Below are 19922 nucleotides of genomic sequence, written 5' to 3' on the forward strand. Positions count from 1 at the left end.
GCAGGGAAAACGTATCTTTTGTGGAGCTTTTCTCATTAGCAGTAGTGTGAATGTCAACTTTTATTCTGCCAAATTCTGCTCTTGCAAGTGTCCAGGGCAGGACTTCATTGTGCAGTGCTGTGTGCATTGAGCTGCTTCCCAGTTGTCACTCAGAGGAGGGGCAGTGAAGAAGCTCCGCCTCTAGTGCACCAGCAGGAACAGACTCTTGCAGGATAAAACTTCATATTCTCACTACTGCAGATGACAAAAGCTCCACAAAAGATATGTTTGTACTGCTCTTCCCAGCCACTATCTAAGGGCTCATGCACACAACCATTGTTGTTTTGCAGTCTACAAATTGCGGATCTGAAAAACATGGATACCAGCCGTGTGCATTCCACATTTTGCACAACAGAGTGACCAGCATTTAATAGAACAATCCTATCCTTGTCCGTAATGTGGACAATAATAGGATATGTTCTATTTTTTTGTGGAACACAGTGTGACGACCACCCGCCAATACCGTCGTACTAAGCCACAGTTGCCATACAGGTCTCCACTAGAGACTTCTGGAGGCGAATCCACTGTGAGCACAGAAGACGTTTAAGATTGGTTGGTGGGCCCAGACAGGATGCAATCACGATTGTATGTACAATCGGTAAAAATAAAATTACTGATTTCACGCTGGAAATCAAATTAATTTGCTGCCACCACTCTTCGTATTGAATCGGGGCGAAGAGACCCCGGCTAGCTAATCCTAAAGGGACGAAACGGTTATTTGCAACCTAGCTAGTACATTAACAATTTATAAGAATAACACAATTTGGTATTAGGAGTTTTTACCTACTCTGAAGTGGGGAGTGGTTATGACACGTTCAGGTCCAGCCTTGTGTAATTGGAACAGGGGCAGTCCTTTGCCCCATAGGGAGAAAACCTGGCAGCATCTTTGCTTTGCCCATTTCTCCATATCCCGTACGTCCAATCAAGAAATATAGTTGATATTGATAATCAGTACAATTTTACGCATCATCTGATAACAAATACGACTAAAAGATAACACAGAGTGCCTGAGAACCTTTATATCTCAGAGCGGGAATCTCTGATTTGTCCGCGGGTTTCCTAGAAGGTGGGTTAGGAGAACCAAAACCATCTCTGAAAAGATGGTTCCTTTCACATTTCCATAACCCATGAAATATTAGGAAAATATGGGAAAAATATGAAGCTTATGGATTGAAGAGGACTTTCAGGTCATCTTCCTTCCTGTACCAACCAGCTGTGTGATAAGGATCTGTCCTTTTCTTCTGAAGCTCGCTGCCCAGGCTAAAGGTGTGAGACCCCTGCTGGTATTGGAGACACTATGGCTGCAGAAAGGAAGTTTTTTATGAGGTTCTGTCAAGAGAATACCAGATTGATGGCTACTCAACCTGGCATGGGGCAGGAAGATTCTTTGGCAAGAAGGTGCTAATTGTACCTCTGATCTGTCAGTTACTCCTTTAGTGAAAGAGAAGATTCTTAGTGAAGGCTCTTTTGTCTTTGTGATTGAGAAATATGGCGCATTTATGATTTCCTAGTATCGCTGTGGATCGCAAAGCGTCACACCTCCCCCCTTTGGAAGATTGGGGAAGGAGTGGTCAGCAAGACTGGGACTGAAGCAATCCCAACTCCCTATTTGAGCTCGTTACAGCGGGAAAGTCCGTCAGCATTCTGATGGCGACTTCCCGGTTTGTGCTGAATCGTGAAATCGTACTGTTGGAGCGCTAAGCTCCAGCGGAGAAGTTTTCCGTTGGTACCAGAAGTACTTTCAGCCAGCTGAGAGGCTTGTGATCTGTGATGACCATGAAGGATCGTCCGTATAGGTACGATTGTAGTTTCTGTAGGGCCCATACGATCGCTAGGCACTCTTTCTCAGTGGTGCAGTATGCGGTTTCCCGCGGAAGTAGTTTTCGGCTTAGGTAGAGGACAGGGTGCTCATTCCCGGTTGCGTCCACCTGACTAAGGACGGCTCCCAGACCGCGGTCTGAGGCGTCAGTTTGTACTAGGAACTGACGGGAGAAGTCGGGAGCTTGAAGGACAGGAGCGCTAGCTAGCGCTTTCTTCAGGGCCCGAAATGCCTGTTCTAGTTCCGAGTTCCATGTGACCGTGTTGGGTTGTTTTTTGCCCGTTGCATCAGTCAGCGGTTTAGCCAGAGTACTATAGGATGGAACAAACTTCCTATAGTACCCTGCCGTTCCCAGAAATGCCTGTATTTGTTTTTTGGTGTTAGGCCGTGGCCATGCTACAATGGCATCGACCTTCCCTATCTGAGGTTTCAGGGTCTGGCTGCCTACTCTGTGTCCTAAGTACTGAACCTCTGTCATGGCAATCTGACATTTGTTGGGCTTAACGGTCAGATTGGCAGCGGACAGTCTTCCCAATACCTGTGACAGATGGTCAAGGTGATCTTCCCAGGTTGGACTATATATGGCTATATCGTCCAGATATGCTAGGGCATACCCTTGCATTCCTTCCAACAGTTCATTCATTGCCCGCTGAAAGGTGGCGGGCGCATTCTTCATCCCAAAGGGCATACGAGTAAACTCATAGAGGCCAAAAGGGGTGATGAATGCGGATTTCGCTCTCGCCTCTGGCGCAAGCGGAATCTGCCAGTATCCACGGCTCAAGTCCATGATTGTTAGATAGCTGGCGGACGCCAGCTGATCCAGCAATTCATCAATTCGAGGCATGGGATACGCATCGGTTATGGTGATGTCATTCAGTCTCCGATAGTCGACACAGAACCGGGTGGTCTTGTCCTTTTTGGGGACTAAAACAACCGGGGCGGCCCATGGACTAGAGGATTTCTGGATGACCATTAACTGTAGCATCTCATAAATCTCTTGTTTGATCTCAGCCTGCACTTCGGGTGAGGTGCGATAGGGGCCCTGCCGTAAGGGCTTGTGGTTCCCTGTGTCAACTCGGTGAGCTGCTAGGTTGGTTTGGCCAGGGATGCCTGAGAATGTGGCGCTGTGCGCACTCAGGAGAGTGGTGAGCTGAAGCTTCTGTGGGTACGAGAGGTGGGGGTTGATGTTCCAATCATCTGCCACGTCTCGTAGCTCGGCTAGCAAGTCTATCAGTGGATCTGGTTCTTCGGGTTCTAGCTGGCTACACACTGCTAATACATACTGCTCTCTTTCCTCGTGTGCTTTTCACATGTTCACGTGGAACAGTTTCTGTCGCTTACCCCCGAGACTCACTAGGTAAGTGACTGGGTTCACCTGTTTCAGAATGGTGTATGGCCCGTCCCAGGCAGCCTGCAATTTGTTCTGCCTGACAGGGAGTAGGGCGTATACCTTCTGACCTGCTTGGTATGACCGCTCTCTGGCATGCTGATCATACCAAGCCTTCTGTTTGGCCTGTGCCTTTGCGAGGTTTTCTGTCACTATGGTCATGAGGGACTCCATTTTGTCCCGAAATTTTAGGACATATCCAACCACGGAGACTTCTGAGGGGTCATCTTTTCCCTCCCAGGTCTCCCGAATCAGTTTTAAGGGCCCTCGGACATCACGTCCATATAGGAGTTCAAAGGGTGAGAACCCAGTGGACTCCTGTGGCACTTCTCTGTAAGCGAACAGCAAATGAGGCAGGTGCCGCTCCCAGTCCTTCCCCTGCGATTCCACGAACGTGGCCAGCATTTGCTTTAACGTTCCGTTGAAACTTTCGCAAAGGCCGTTGGTTTGCGGGTGATACGCACTGGAAGTGGTGTGCTTGATTTGCATCCTCTCACAGAGGGCTTCCATTAGCTCCGACATGAAGCAAGAGCCCTGATCAGAGATCATCTCGGCGGGGAAACCTACACGCGAGAAAATCCCCATCAAGGCGTCTGCCACCGTGGCCGACCTAAGGGAAGACAGTGCTACCGCCTCTGGATAACGGGTGGCATAGTCCACGACCGTTAAGATGTAGCGCTTGCCAGAACTGCTAGGAATGGTAAGGGGACCAATTATATCCACTGCCACTCGCTGGAGGGCTCTGTGATCACGGGCAGTGGCTGCAAAGGAGCTTTGCGGGGTCCTCCAGCCTTCTTAACCCTCTGGCAAGTGGTACACGATCGGCAGTACTTAGTTATGTCCGTTCCCATCGTGGGCCAGTAAAAATGGTTCTGAACACGTTTGTGGGTCTTTCTGATACCCAAATGTCCTGCAAGTGGAATGTCGTGGGCTGCTTTGAGCACCTGTGCCCGAAATTCCCTAGGGACTACCAGCTGTCTCGTGTTCTCACCTGCGCCACCTTTTGTAGGCTGTACAGCTTCACAGTACAGTCGGTTGTTCTCCCAATAGATTTTATATGGAGTGCCCTCACCTGGAGGCTGGCCGGCTCGGGCCCTAAGTGCCTCCAGACTAGGGTCACCCTTTAAGGCCTGCACGAATGCAGCGCCACCGATCTCCTCCAGCTGACCAGTGACGTATGAAGTCAGCTGTGGAGAGTTACCTTCAATGCTGGGGTCAGAGGTGGGTGGAGGGACGGCTGTTTCTGTCCCCGCAGCCCCCTCTGAGCCCAGGTTACTGGCGACACTGGAAGCGTCTACCAGCGCAGTTACCCAATCATCATCATCATCACATGAAAAGGTCTTTCTCACATTGTCCTCCGCCTGAGGGTCAGAATCGCCCGAGGGGGTCCCTTCGGTCGGTTCTGAGTTCAGGCGGCTGGCCATGGAACGTGTAATGGCCAGAACAGATACAGCATCATGTATATCACCATTGCTCACACTAACACACGCATTTGGATCAACAATGACAGGTGCAGAAGTAGGCAAATGACATTCGGTTGCTTGTACATTTAAATCTGATACCTCCCTAGGTGCGTTAGGGACAGTAGGAATAGCAAGCAAAGTGTCCCCGTCTCCCTGTTTCCCCAAAGGGCTGTACAGTACCTGGTTTTGGTCAGGGAGTCCTGCTTGGGCCTCCTGCGCGCTTGCAGGGTATTCGTAATGGGAAACAAGGGTGCCCAAATCAGTGCCAAGCACTGTGGCAACGGGAATATCATCCAGGACCCCAACAACCCGCTTTTGTCGTCCCATTCCCCAATCAATGGTGACTTGGGCTTGGGCCACATGAGTGCGAGTGCCCCCAACTCCGGTCAGAGCGAGGTACTTTCCTGGAAGGATATCCGTCTCCGTAACAAGATGTGAACGGACCAAGGTGACATCTGCACCGGTATCACGGAATCCGATGACAGTCTGGCCGTTCACAGTGACAGGCTGGTGATTCTGGGATCCGCGGTGCACCTCGGGTCCTCCGACCAGCAATACAGCAGATGAGGTAGGTGTGGAAATGTTGGCCCCCTTAGGGCTTGGCGTCGTCGCGGTGCTAGGAGGTTGGGCCGGCTTCCCTGCGTAACAGGTTTGCTTGGTGTGACCGGGCCTGCGACACAGCTCACACCAGGGCCTGGTTGTCTCACGGTTCCCAGGGCCAGCGGGCCTGCCTTCTCTCCAGTTCTGGGACATGGCTCTGTCCTGGTTGGGTACTGGAGTTTTGCGGCTGTCAGGTACCAGGGGTTTGCGGATGTCTGATACCACCGGCCTGCGGGTGTCCGTCATCACAGGTTTGCGAATGTCCGGTACCCGGGTTGCGACAAACATGTCTGCCAGCTCAGCAGCTTCTTTCACAGACTGGGGCTTGCGCTCCAACACAAACTGTCTCACATCTGTAGGGCATATTGCAAGGAGTTGGTCATGGATCATCAAATCCTCAAGGTTAGCATAAGTCTTTTCTTTAAGAATTCTAGTCCATTGGCGGAATGTGGTGCCTAAGCGGCTAGCGACATCCGCGTAAGAGTCTGTGGATCCTTTCTGGATGGCACGGAACTTTCTCCGGTAAACCTCAGGGGTTAATTGGAACTTAGCAATTATGGCCTCCTTGATAGTCTGATAATCACAATCTTGGTCTGTGGGTAGTTCCGCAAAAGCATCCAGCGCTTTACCAGTCAGCTGAGGCGTCAGGTGTAGAGCCCACTGATCCTCAGGGATGCAGAACTGGCGGCACGCTCTCTCAAACGAGCGTAAATATAAATCAATGTCCCCGTTTTTCTCCATAACTGGAAACCTTGCTTTGGGGACCACGGGTAGAGGAATGCCTCCTGCAGCAGGAGTGTTAGGAGAGGAAGACCGCTCGGCCTGTCTCACTTGGGCCAGTTCTAGTGCACGCTGGTGCTGCAGCGCTTCTCTCTGAAGCTGGAACTGCCGCTCCTCTCTTTGCTGCTGTTGCTGTATCTCCAGGTAAAAACGTAAATCCGCGCCAGTCAGGCCTGGTAACAACTGCTGGCTCATAGGGCCCAAGGCAGTGAAGTTCAGTCCAGAGCTGCTTGTTCCTGGCTGAGGGTTAGCAGGGGCTGTGGACATGCTGTTATCCAGGGTACCTGCATCACCCGGAGCTGAAGTAGCAACATCAGCACTCCCATAGCTGGCGATGCTGGGTGACGTTGAACGAAGGGGCAGCGAAGCCTCCCGCACGGGATTGGAATCCTCCATCGCTTGGCCGTCTCTCTCCGTCAAAGCTTTGATCAGCTGTGATCGATTTTTGTTCAGAATGGCAATGCCTTGTGACTCACACACGGCTTGTAAGTCGGCGACAGACCAACTTAGGTAATTTGGAACTAAATCAGACATTCAGAAAAGAAGAGAAAAAGAATAGGATATAGCAAAGAAAAGGTGGGGAAAATGTAAACCAATCTATTCCTATCAATGTGTACCGTTTTGCACCCGGAACTCAAGTTCCGCAGGACAGGATACTAAGTAACCGCTGTCCTATTGTTATGATTGCGCAAAAAGCTGCACTTGTTAGTTCTTTGTGCTCTGATCTCCCAAAAGCTGACTTCTGCCTGGTTTTGGGTTCTGCTATCCCACCGCTGCCAACAATGTGACGACCACCCGCCAATCCCGTCGTACTAAGCCACAGTTGCCATACAGGTCTCCACTAGAGACTTCTGGAGGCGAATCCACTGTGAGCACAGAAGACGTTTAAGATTGGTTGGTGGGCCCAGACAGGATGCAATCACGATTGTATGTACAATCGGTAAAAATAAAATTACTGATTTCACGCTGGAAATCAAATTAATTTGCTGCCACCACTCTTCGTATTGAATCGGGGCGAAGAGACCCCGGCTAGCTAATCCTAAAGGGACGAAACGGTTATTTGCAACCTAGCTAGTACATTAACAATTTATAAGAATAACACAATTTGGTAGTATGTCTTCTGAGGACAGAGTTCTTAGCATAGATCAGGTCATCAAGTAACAAGGGCAAAACTGGAACGATGAAATCGTTAGTTTTTATTCTAAAACTACACACAAAAATATATATATTAAAGCTGACAGATAAATATACCTGCCAGGTGAACAGATTGGTTTGGATAGAAATAGTTAGAGGTGGAAGGGAATAGAATGTCTGTAAGTTCAGGATTACCGTGGTAGAGTCCAGTAATAGGCAAAGTCTTTGAAATAATAATCCAAGATGGTGAGGTGCCCGTGTCCCTGTGGGCGGTCGAGATGTTAGACGACGTCAGATGGTAGGTGAAGGACCCAGGACCTGAGTGTGTCACTGTTTTTACCTACTCTGAAGTGGGGAGTGGTCATGACACGTTCAGGTCCAGCCTTGTGTAATTGGAACAGGGGCAGTCCTTTGCCCCATAGGGAGAAAACCTGGCAGCATCTTTGCTTTGCCCATTTCTCCATATCCCGTACGTCCAATCAAGAAATATAGTTGATATTGATAATCAGTACAATTTTACGCATCATCTGATAACAAATACGACTAAAAGATAACACAGGGTGCCTGAGAACCTTTATATCTCAGAGCGGGAATCTCTGATTTGTCCGCGGGTTTCCTAGAAGGTGGGTTAGGAGAACCAAAACCATCTCTGAAAAGATGGTTCCTTTCACATTTCCATAACCCATGAAATATTAGGAAAATATGGGAAAAATATGAAGCTTATGGATTGAAGAGGACTTTCAGGTCATCTTCCTTCCTGTACCAACCAGCTGTGTGATAAGGATCTGTCCTTTTCTTCTGAAGCTCGCTGCCCAGGCTAAAGGTGTGAGACCCCTGCTGGTATTGGAGATACTATGGCTGCAGAAAGGAAGTTTTTTATGAGGTTCTGTCAAGAGAATACCAGATTGATGGCTACTCAACCTGGCATGGGGCAGGAAGATTCTTTGGCAAGAAGGTGCTAATTGTACCTCTGATCTGTGAGTTACTCCTTTAGTGAAAGAGAAGATTCTTAGTGAAGGCTCTTTTGTCTTTGTGATTGAGAAATATGGCGCATTTGTGATTTCCTAGTATCGCTGTGGATCGCAAAGCGTCACACACAGCGTCATTCAGTTTTTTTTGCAGCAAAAAAAAACAAAACGGAACGGACACAGAAAAAAAATATGTCCATGTGCATGAGCCCTAATGCTGTTAGCAGTTTGGCATGGGCAAAAGGTCTAACAGTCTTCCTTTAAGGGCTCATGCACAGGGCCATAGTCGTTTTTGCGGTCCGCAAAACACAGATACTGGCGGTGTGTGTTCCGCATTTTGTGGAATGTATCGTTGTGCCATGTATAGAACTGTCCTATGCTTTCCGTAATGCGGACATAGTGCTGCAGACAGCACACTGTGTGCTGTCAGCATCTTTAGCTTTATTGCAATGTTCCATGATCAACCACTTAGTGGGAGATTTATCAAGACCGGTACTCTCTGTGCTGGTCCTAATATCTTCTGCACTGCCAGAGGATGCACCACATTTATGACGAGGCACATCCTCCAGCAGTCCGTGCGCCTAAACAGAAATCTGATCAGAGTTGCCATAGATTTCTGGCTTCATTTGTACCAGAAAACTGGTGTAAAGGAAGATACATTTGTGTCAGCTGTTGGCCACCCCTATTTATGCCCTTTTGCTAAGCCCCTTTTTGGAAAAGTGGCGAGGGCAGCCAGGGGTGCACCACCAATGAGGCCAGGTGAGGCGATCACCTCAGGCAGGGGCATTGCGGAGGGGGGGGGGCTGTTTCAGGTTTCACCTCAGGCAGCAGAAAGGCTTGGTGCACCCGTGAGGGCAGCGTAAGAAGACAAACTTTTTTTTCAAAAATTTGCATTAAAAAAATTCACAAATGCACAGCTTGCAACTTCATAAAGTCATTATTCTGGCTCAAGGGAGATGATAAATCTATGAATGCGTGTCTCTTTAATCTTCTGCATGTAGTTCCCAAGTATCGGCAGATCCAGATTATATTGTACATTACTGGTATAAGGAAAATCCACAAAAAACAGAAAGCAGCGCTCCAGAATATTCCAAAGAAATCCAGTGATTTGCCCACCCACCGAGCAACAATATTCCAGTCCCTCTGTCTTATAGACATACTGAAATATTGCAGCTCCTTTGGAATATACTGGAGCGCTGCTTTATCTTTTTCTGGATTTTACTGTGAAAGAATGTGATCCAATCTTCTAAGGCCAGCACCCGACTATGCTGAAGCTTTTGGCTGTTCTGGTACATCTCTGGTCTTTGGACATTGCATTTAAAATTAGCTTGCAACCTAGAAAAGATTTGGAACCACCATTTTAGGTCTGGTCTCCACAGCAAATTTATGTGCCACAGTTATCTCACTCTGAATAACTTAGGCAACTTTCACATCTGTATTTTTGAGATCCTATGACGGTTCTCAATAGCAGAAAGGGAAAGTGCAGATGTGAAAGTAGCCTTACATGTTTTCTAATAATGTCCATATCATGCAATATCACACAGTACAAAACTGCTGTGGAGCCCTGGCCTGACGTTCACTACTGCATCTGGATTTCACGAGCAGCGGAAAATCTCAAAAAGTAGCATGTTTGCACAAAGTGCCATGTGGTGTGCAGTTTTAACATGTGCCCCACAGTTTGCCTGCAAAAAAGAGTTGTTTTCTTCAGCAATCAGATATGGACAGGCACTGTGCAAGTCAAGAAGATGGGGGATCGGAGACACATTGGCCCACATTTACAAATGTCGGTGTCGTTTGGCGCTTAATGGCACATATTTTCTAGTTAGAGAAATTCTTTGTGCCTAGCTCACCAAGGGGGTGTGGCCTACCGGAGGAATGCGGCTTGGCGCAAAAGAGTTATGGCCTAAGATGTGCCATTTACTCCACAATTGTGGCTTAAAATTCTTTTGCAGACAAGCAGCAGTTGGTGCAAAGTTAGTTGAAAGTGTCTAACCAAGCACTAAATGTATCATCCATCCTGAGCCACTATGATGAATCTGGTACTTGTCTACATGTATAAGGCTTCTTTCACACTTGCATCGTGCAATCCGGCAGGCTGCTCCGGCAAGGGAACAGTTTGCCGGATCCGTCATACCGTATGCAACCAGATAAAAATTTTACCGGATCCGTTTGACGCATCCACTTTCTGTTTCATTCGTTATCATCCGTTTTCAGCATCAGATCATAATGGATCTGTTTTTAACAATTCCAAAGATCAAAAACTTAAATTAGATATGCAGATTGGACAGTGGCTATATGAGAGGACAGAAAGTCACATATCCTTCAGATGCTGCTTGTGAAGATATTGAACATGCTGTCAGAGCACATCAGATTGTTAATCCTGGTATCACGCTGGAGGAGATGTCTTCGAGTGAGACAACGTCATCGATATTGGGTTCGCCCCAGAATAAGAAGTGGTGCCTTAGAAGTCCTTTTTCTAGAACTGAGAAGGCATCCTGACAAGTTTTTCAATTATCTACAGATGACCATAGCCAGTTTTGATGATCTTCTGCAAAACGTCTCTCTTCATATTGAAAGGCTTGACACAACTTTCCAAAGAAGTATATCACCTGCTGAACGGTTAATGCTTACAATAAGGTAATTTCTAATAATTCTAATCTTCAGGTATGCTCTAAAATGATATTTTTCCTGTGTATATTTAATAAAATATCAATGTTTAAAATTAAATATTTAAAGGGGTTCTCTGGGTTCAGAGCTGAACCCGGACATAACCCCCTTTTTACCCCTCTGGCCCCACTGACATGAGCATCGTAGCATTTCAAACTCTGATGCTCTCCCTTGCCCCGCGCTGGATTGTGTAGGGCAAGGGCTTTTTTGTTTATATTACTACACAGCTAGGTGGAGGCTTCTGCCTAGCAGTGTTCTCACCGGCTTTGATGGGTGGGCTTTAGCGCTGCGCTAGCCGTTTTACAGGGTAATGCTGTGCTAAAGCCCGCACATCAGAGCATAACACTGCTATGCAGAAGCCTCCACTTGGCTTTCCCCATGGAGAGCCCGGTACGTCATCGGATCTTAAAAAAATGCTATTGCCCTGTGAGATTCAGCCCAAGGCAAAGGAAAGCATCAAAGCATTTCATGTTTGGGGGGGGGGGGGGGGGGGGGGTAAAAATGAGGTAGTGCCAAATTAGAACTTATCCCACATCCACAGAATAGGGAACATGCATGAGATCAGTGTACTCTGCTATCACCGGAAGTCCCATGGAGAATAATTGGAGTGACAGCACAGCTTCATTAATTTAGTGGTTCAGGACTCCTATTCTCATTCTGGTGGGGGTTCCAACAGTCGAAGACTTACCAATCAGACACACATCACCTAATCTGTGTATAGGGTATATGAATATAACTAGAGATGAGCAAATTTTTCAAAAATTCGATTCACTGATTCGCCGAATTTTTGGGGAAAAATTCAGTTTGAGACTAATTTGTTGCGGCAAATTACATTATAAAACATCTATTTCCTGGCTGCAGAGAGCCTTTATAGTGGTGTAGAATACTGTACCTTGCAGTAACAGGCATAGGGAGTCTGCTGTGGTAGTGAAACAATACTGTGAGTCAGTATGACATGCAGATGACAGGCGTCGCTCTTAGAATCACTGCACACTTCACTTATTTGGGCAGTCTTGGGGCCAAAACTGACCAAATAACTCAAGTATGAACTCAGCCTTACAGGTCGATGTTAGCGTCAAGAAGAAGCGCACTCCTTTTACACCGTCATCAGCTGATTCCACATAGATGTCTACAGAACCTGTTCTATTAAAGCTTATACAAGTAGAGCCCCCGACAGAGTGGAGAGGGTGTCAGCGGTAAGTTTGTGCTGACGTCACTGATTATTTTTGCCTCCCTCTGATCAGTCAGAACAATAACCCACAAAAAAACGGATTCTGTCTGTTAAGCATCCGCCTCAACTGGGTCAGTATTTGGTCAGTAATCCATCAGTATTGCTAATGCCAAAGAAAAACAGTGGATCCAAAACAGAGATGACACATGAACAAGATATTTGCAAGTCTTCCGTGTTTTGTACCCACTCCTGCTTTTGGCTACCAAATCCTAAGCCAATTCTGATGGGACAATACAGGCCTTACAGCTCCTACACAGAGAGGATCCATTGTGCGTCTCATTTTACCTTCCTTCTGACAGATCAGAAGAAGGGTCAAATAAATAATGATGTCAGCTAAGCCAAAAAGGCTAAACAGTGGCCCAGTCATGAAGTGGGAAGGGTGGGAACAGCATTAGAAGTCCACAGAGTGGCCCTATGATATAGTGGTGAGGTGGAAGCGGCATGAGGAGACCACAGAGTTGCCCAATGACAGAGTCTGGAGGTGGCAGCAGCATGAGGAGACCACAGAGTGGCAAGGTGACATAGCTTAGAGGCAGCGGCAGCATCAGGAGACCACAGAGTGGCAAGGTGACATAGTGTGGAGGTGGGTGGCAATACCAGTACCCACTGAAGATAGTGGGTGAAATAAGTAGCATTTGCCATCAGATGTGTGGCATCAGGCGGGCGGCAGCATCAAAATAGTAGCCGAGGCAGGTAGCCAGAAGAAACAGGTCTCTTTTGTCAGTGTTGGTGTGGCACAATGGATGATTTAGTCTGATGCATCAGGAATTGGTGGGTGGAAATCCTGACTGATCCACGCCTGATTCATCTTGACAAAGGGTCAGTCTCTCCACATTTTGGGGTAACTATGGCCCCCGCCACACTAAACACCTACTCTGATGCCACACTACTAGCCGTGCAGGACAGCTATTCCAGGGTAAACTCTGCTAGTTGCGGCCACAAATCCAATTTGGCTGCCCATTAGACCAGCAGATCTTCAATGACAGCTGGCAGACTGCACTACAAGTATGCCACCACCTGCTGGTTCAGGTTCTGCTCCAAGTCTAGATGCTGCTGCTGGTGAGTAGTTTCTTCACTAGGCGGGTGAATAAAGCTGCTCATCAGCGTCTCTAGACTCAGGCTGCTGGTGATGGAGCTGGTACTGCTCCTGCCACCCCACCCCTCCCCAGCAGCCATGGCAATGCAACGTATGCGCCAGACCTGCGAGAGGATGGACGATGGCGCAGATAGGCAGCAGCCAACTGACTTCATAGGATGTCTCTATAGTAGTTCAGTTTATCCTCCCTCTTAGTGGGTGTAAAAAAAGTCCCCCATTTTGGACCAGTAGCGAGGGTCTAACAAGGTGGAGAGCCAGAAGTCATCCCTCTGCCGAATGGTGACAATTCATATGTCACTACCCAAGCAAGTCAGCATGCCGCGGCCCATTTGCGCAAGTGATTCGGAGAGGCTCCTTGCCTCCATCTCCACCGCATACTGCCACGGTGTGTCTGGGTCCTCTGCCTCATCTTTCTCCCTCATCTCCCTGTAGCTCCTCTGGCTGCTCCTGCTCCTCCTCTCTTGTCACCTGTGTATGAAAACCACCCATTTCGCTACACGTTGCTTGTGCTCCAATGTCCTCCTCCTCCAGTTCAGCTCCCACAGGTCTCATGTGCCCGTGAGATCTAGGCACCACGTCTCCAGTCCCCTGACCAGCCAAATTTACCAGCATCTGTTCCAGGACATGAAGCAGTGGAATGACGTTCCTGTAGTCCTGGCGACTGAAAAATAATGTGGCCTCCTCAAAGGGCCTGAGCAAATGGCAGGTGTCACGCATGAGCTGCCACTGACTGACATTGAAGTTTATGGCCTTTCTCTGTTTGTACAGTTGGTCCAACATATGGAGAGTGGAATTCCAACGGGTGGAACCGTCGCATATCAGCCTATGTTGGGGAATGCCGTTCTGCCACTGCAGCTCAAGGAAGGGTGTGCTTTGCGGTGTATGAGTGGCTGAAGTGCATGCAAAGTTTCCTGGCCATTTTCAGGATGTCTTGCAAATGGGTGGTAGAATTCAGGAACAGCTTGACAACCAGATTGAACACATGTGCCATGCAGGGCACGTCTCAGACCTTCTTGACGCAGCGCCGACATAATGTTATTCCCTTTGTTGGTCACCATGGCTCAGATTTTAAGTTGTCGCGGAGAAAGCCAGGATTCGATTTCTTGCTGAAGAACATGGAGCAGTTCCTCCCCTGTGTGACTCTGTTTGCCCAGGCAATCGAGGTGCAGAACTGCTTGACACCGCCGTGCCCTGCACATATGGTATGCTGGAGGGGCACTGATACTTGTCCTTGCAGTGGAGGCTGAGTACACAGTGGAGGATGAGGAGGCAGAGGCGGACATTGTTGCTGGACCAACGGCGTGGCAACATGGAGGCGGAAGCGGTGTCACCTGGCCAAGTTGCTGGTGTGGCTGTGCAGAAACCACATTCATCCAGTGGGCCGTAAAGGACATGTACTTAGAGATGGCATTGCGGTTTGCCCGGTGGTCGATTGGCGGCGAACTTTGCGCATCCGCGATTAGCCGAACATGCAAACATATGGCGATATTCGCGCCCGCCATATTCTTTTACATTGTGAAGAACTTTGACCCATGACACATCCATCAGTTGGTAGAGGACAGCCAATTGAGATATTACAGCACATGGACATACCCCCTACATTATAAATAAACCCGATCTGGCCGCCATTTTACATTCAGTCTTTTGCCAGAGTAGGGAGAGGTTGCTGTGTGGAGCAGGGACAGACTGTTAGTGACACCTAACGCTAGCTAATAGGGCCACAAAAGTCCTTTTAAGGACTGGTATAGGTGTGCTATCGATAGGTGTGACTTACTGAGGGGTGTAATATACTTATACTTTCATATAGAAAAGTATATTATAGTGCATTTGTATTGTGCAGCAGTTGTGTGCGGTTCTGTTGCTTTACTGCAGTTACACAAAGTGCCAAACGCTGTTGGAACAAATAATTTCTACTGGTGTGATATACCAGTTGCCCCCTAAAAAAAATGATTGAAGCAGGGGTGTGATATACCAATAATATACTTTCTATATAGTGCATTTAGGTAGTGCATCATTTTTGTGCGGTTTTTCTGTGTTACCGCAGCTACGGATGTTGCCAACCATCTTTTCTGATCGCATCCAACTTTGGTCTGGTGGAAACCAGTTGCTGTAGTTAGTAGGCCGCGCCTATTTTGCGCATGCGCACACGCGAAAATTACATTGCCGATATTTCGCATTGAAAAAAAGAATTAATGGAGATCACAAATTCAAATAATACATCTGGTATGTCACTGTCCATGTTGTGGGACTATTTGTGCACTTATAGTAATTATTTGGTGACTGCAAATATGACCTGAAGGTTTTTCAGGTTTGCCTGCCATTCAAGTCTATAGGGCCCATTGTGAACACACGGTTCGTGAACATTTGAGCGCGAACACACGTTCGCGATCCGTCCTGGACAATTTTTGTCCATCACTACATGTACTGTCCCTGATCGTAGTTACAGCTCCACATGTTGACGCTGCCATGCACTTTGGCAGACACCGACAGGCTAAAGGACTGGCCTACCTTCTGTTCTACATATTTGTTCAGGGCTGGTACTACCTTTTTGGCAAGGAAATGACGGCTTGGGACTCTCGACCTCGGCTTGGCACAAGCCATCAGTTCTCTGAAAGGTGCAGAGTCCACCACTTGGAAAGGGAGGGACTGCAGCACCAGCAACTTGGCCAGGAGCACTTTCAACTTCTGCGCCGCTGGATGAGTGCACGCATACTGTTGTCTCTTGGCAATCGCTTCGGTTAACAATTGCTGACGGAATGCATGATGAGGAGGAGCAGGAGCATCAGGACCTGCAGATGATAGGAAGGATGGACAGCTCCCTTCAGCTGAAGTTGTGGAGCCTTGACTGCCAGAAACCGGGTGTGTGCCAGTGGGTGACGCAGCATTGCTGTGGCAGGCTGGACCACCACATCGGAGCCATGGTTCTCCAAGGCCACTTTATGGAGATGCTGCATATGTTGACGCAGGGCCGTAGTGCCAACGTTGGTAGCCTGGTCACGATTCACCCTCTGCCCACAGATTCTACATATGGCCACATTCACATCCTCCGGCGGCTTAAAAAAAACTGCCTTACCACCGAGTAGGTGATTTTACCCCCAACACTATGCACTGACTGCTACCGCTGCTGCCTCCTTGATCCCCTGCACCGCTACTTCCCGGGCAGGTAGGCTCCCACGAAGCAGGTGGTCTACCCCGGGTGCATTTGGCTACCGACCTCCCACTGCTGCAACCCTGCTGATTCCCGCCCACACTATTGACTTGCTGGCTTATATGGGCAAGCTGCCACCCTCTTCTCCCGATGATGATAAAGCCCCTTCGTCACCTGGCTCCCAAGTGCAATCAGCTATATCATCGTCATCGAGTACTGTCTACGTCTCTGATGTCCTCCTCAACCGTCTCTGGGTCAGGAGCCTGACCACTCTCAACACCAGATCTCACGCCACTCTCCTCCTCACTACTTGACCGCCTAGCGGAGGATGGGCAGTAGCTGCTGACTGTCCTCTATTAGCTCTTCCTTGTTGAAAAGTGGAGCTGAGTCTACAGCATATAATACTTCTCGAGGTGAGGGAAAAGAAAAGGACAGAGGCAGGTTGAGGACAGGTGAGGGCACAGGGCCTGCTCCCAGGCCATGCCAACTAAGGGTTATGTCTGACGAACCCACTGACTCTTTGCTGGGGGTGTCTGATGTCACTTGCAACGAAGTTGAAGATCGAGTCAACCATTCAAGAACTTCTGCGTTGCTGGTCACGACACGACCGCTAGCTGACACTGGGAGCTCAGGCCTCTAGAAGTGACCCCTGCTGCCATGGCCTATTACTTTGCTGCGATCTCTGCCTGCGCCAGAAACATTTAGGCCTCTGCCACTTCCCTGTGCAGGGCCTGGCACTTCTCTGCCTGACATACTGTTAGATCAAATAACCAAATGTTAGATCAAATATTTTTAATTTCGCCACTAATACACAGAAAAAAGGCCTTTAGAATATATTACTGCACTGCTAAATGGCAAATAGGCCCTAATTTTTTTAAACTGTTACAGAACACAAAAGGCTTTTCAACAGATAAGTGCAACACAGGACGGCGAATATATTTTTATTTTGCCAGTAATACACGGCAATTAGGCCCTCATTTTTTTCAACTTTTACACAAAAGGCTAAGTTCAACAGATAAGTGCAACGATGAACGGAGAATACCGTATTTTTCACCCCATAAGACGCACTGGCCTATAAGACGCACCTAGGTTTTTGAGGAGGAAAATAAGAAAAAAAATATTTTTAACCAAAAGGTGTGCTTTTGGTGGGTTTTGAATTAATGGTGGTCTGTGCATGACACTATTATGGGGGATCTGTGGGTGACGCACTGTCATGTGGGGGATCTGTGGATGGCACTGCTATGGGGATCTGTGGATGGCACTGTTATGGGGATCTGTGGATGGCACTTTTATGGGGGATCTGTGGATGGTACTGTTATGGGGGATCTGTGGATGGCACTGTTATGGGGGATCTGTGGATGGCACTGTTATGGGGGATCTGTGGATGGCACTGTTATGGGGGATCTGTGGATGGCGCTGTTATGGGGGATCTGTGGATGGCGCTGTTATGGGGGATCTGTGGATTGCGCTGTTATGGGGGATCTGTGGATTGCGCTGTTATGGGGGATCTGTAGATGGCGCTGTTATGGGGGATCTGTGGATGCCACTGGTATGGGGGATCTGTGGATGCCACTGGTATGGGGGATCTGTGGATGGTACTGCTATGGGGTGGGAGATCTGTGGATGGCATTGTTATGGGGTGAGGGGAACTGTGGATGGAATTGTTATGGGGGGGGGGATCTGTGGATGACACTGCTATATGTTATCCACAGATCCCACTCATAACAGTGTCCCCCAATACACCGGCCCTCTGCTCACCGAAGTATTTATAAACATGAATCTTTATCCTGTTATTAAGTTTAACTAACGCTGCGCTCTCCCATGTTCCCCTGTATCCCCACAGCACTTACGAACAAGCTTCAATAGCAGGCAGAGCGGACGGCAGCAGCAACGTCACTCACTGACATTGAGCGCCTGCTCTGCCCACTTTATGAATGAAGCAGGCGGAGCAGGCACGCAACGTCAGTGAGTGGTGTTACTGCTGCCGTCCGCTCTGCCTGCTATTGAAGCTTGTTCATAAGTGCTGTGGGGACTCAGGGGAACATGGGAGAGCGCAGAGTTAATTAAACTTAATAACAGGATAAGGATTCATGTTTATAAATACTTCGGTGAGCGGAGGGGCCGGTGTAAGAGTAAAGTGACTGCACCGGGCCCCGCCCCTAGTTCCGGACTCCAGCCCCTCCTCTCTCCTGGCTCATATATCGCAGTCTGCGATGTAAAATGGAAGCATTCACCCCATAAGACGCAGGGGCATTTTCCCCCCACTTTGGGGGGGGGGGAAGTGTGTCTTATGGGGCGAAAAATACGGTATATATTTTTATTTCGCCATTAATGCATGTCAAGCTGGGCTTTAGAATATATTACTGCACCAGAGAACGGCAATTAGGCCCTAATTTTTTTCAACTTTTACACAAAAGGCTTTTCTATTTTTACACAACATAAAAGGCTTTTCAACAGATGTGCAATGCACGGAAAATATATTTTTATTTTGCCAGTAATACATGGCAAACTGGGGTTTAGAATATTTCAGTGCACCGCAGAATGGCAATTAGGCCCTATTTTTTTTCTACTCTTACACAAAAGGCTTTTTAACAGATAAGTGCAACGCTGAACGGCGAATATATTTTTATTTCGCCACTAATACACGGCCAACTGAGTGGCAAATATTTTTACATTTTTCCACTAATACACGCAAAAAAGGGATTTAAAACAGATAACTGCACCGCTGAGCGGCAAATATATTTTTCATGCAAAAAAGGGCTGTAATTTTCGCACCTCACCACCCAATGGCTAAAAAGCCCTTTTATCCCACTAATACAAGCCAAAAAATTATTTAGAATATATAACTGCACTGCACTAGGGCAAATAAAATGTAGAAATATTTCCTTATAATAACCCTTGTTAATGCCTGTATCAAACAGCACTTGCACCCTAATAAGAACGGTTTGATGGAATTACAGAGCTGTATAATGGCAATTTGGATCCACAGTCAGTGCTGCGAGGTGTAATAGTAATGTTCCTATTACCCAGGATGTCACCTCCCCGACTGAACCCTGTTAAACAGAAATGCTGTGGAATGATTTCTCCCTATCCTTTCCCTACACCTTGAATAATCTTTCCCTGCATTTTTAATTTTTATTTATTTTTTAGCATAATGAAATTTTTCTATCACTGTCAATAGTGCCTGCAGACATCTCTCCCTGCAATAAGTAATGGCAGAATCTAAAGATTGCTGCCACTATTTATAGGGCTGTGACATCACAGGGCTGGCTGGCTGCTGATTGGCTGCATGCATGGCATTGTGGGTGATCCCGCCTTCCCAGAGTTACTTGCCCCATGTCCTCACACGTGCAGCAGCCATTTTAGGAAAAAATGTGATTCGTTACCACGAAGCGCGAGGAAATTCGCATATGGTACAAATCAAATTTCTCCTGAAATTCTGAACAAATACCACTTAGTCAGCTTCGATTCGCTCATCTCTAATTATAACTTGTTACAACCCCTCTAAGGTTATTTTCTTGTTTTAACATTGGGTGTACGTAATGTTATGCAGGAAACTTGCATGCTCCACTCATTACCTCATACAGTTG

The 19922-nt window shown here is 47.7% G+C and overlaps 1 protein-coding gene across 1 annotated transcript in view; it reads right to left on the bottom strand.

Annotated features, from left to right (window-relative positions):
- Positions 1-19922, bottom strand: part of ANAPC13 (anaphase promoting complex subunit 13) — a 54824-nt gene that overhangs the window by 33776 nt on the left and 1126 nt on the right. The gene's annotated exons all lie outside the window — the stretch shown is intronic.

The sequence above is a fragment of the Bufo gargarizans genome, chromosome 9 (genome assembly GCF_014858855.1).
Source record: "Bufo gargarizans isolate SCDJY-AF-19 chromosome 9, ASM1485885v1, whole genome shotgun sequence".
NCBI classification, from domain to species: Eukaryota; Metazoa; Chordata; class Amphibia; order Anura; family Bufonidae; genus Bufo; species Bufo gargarizans.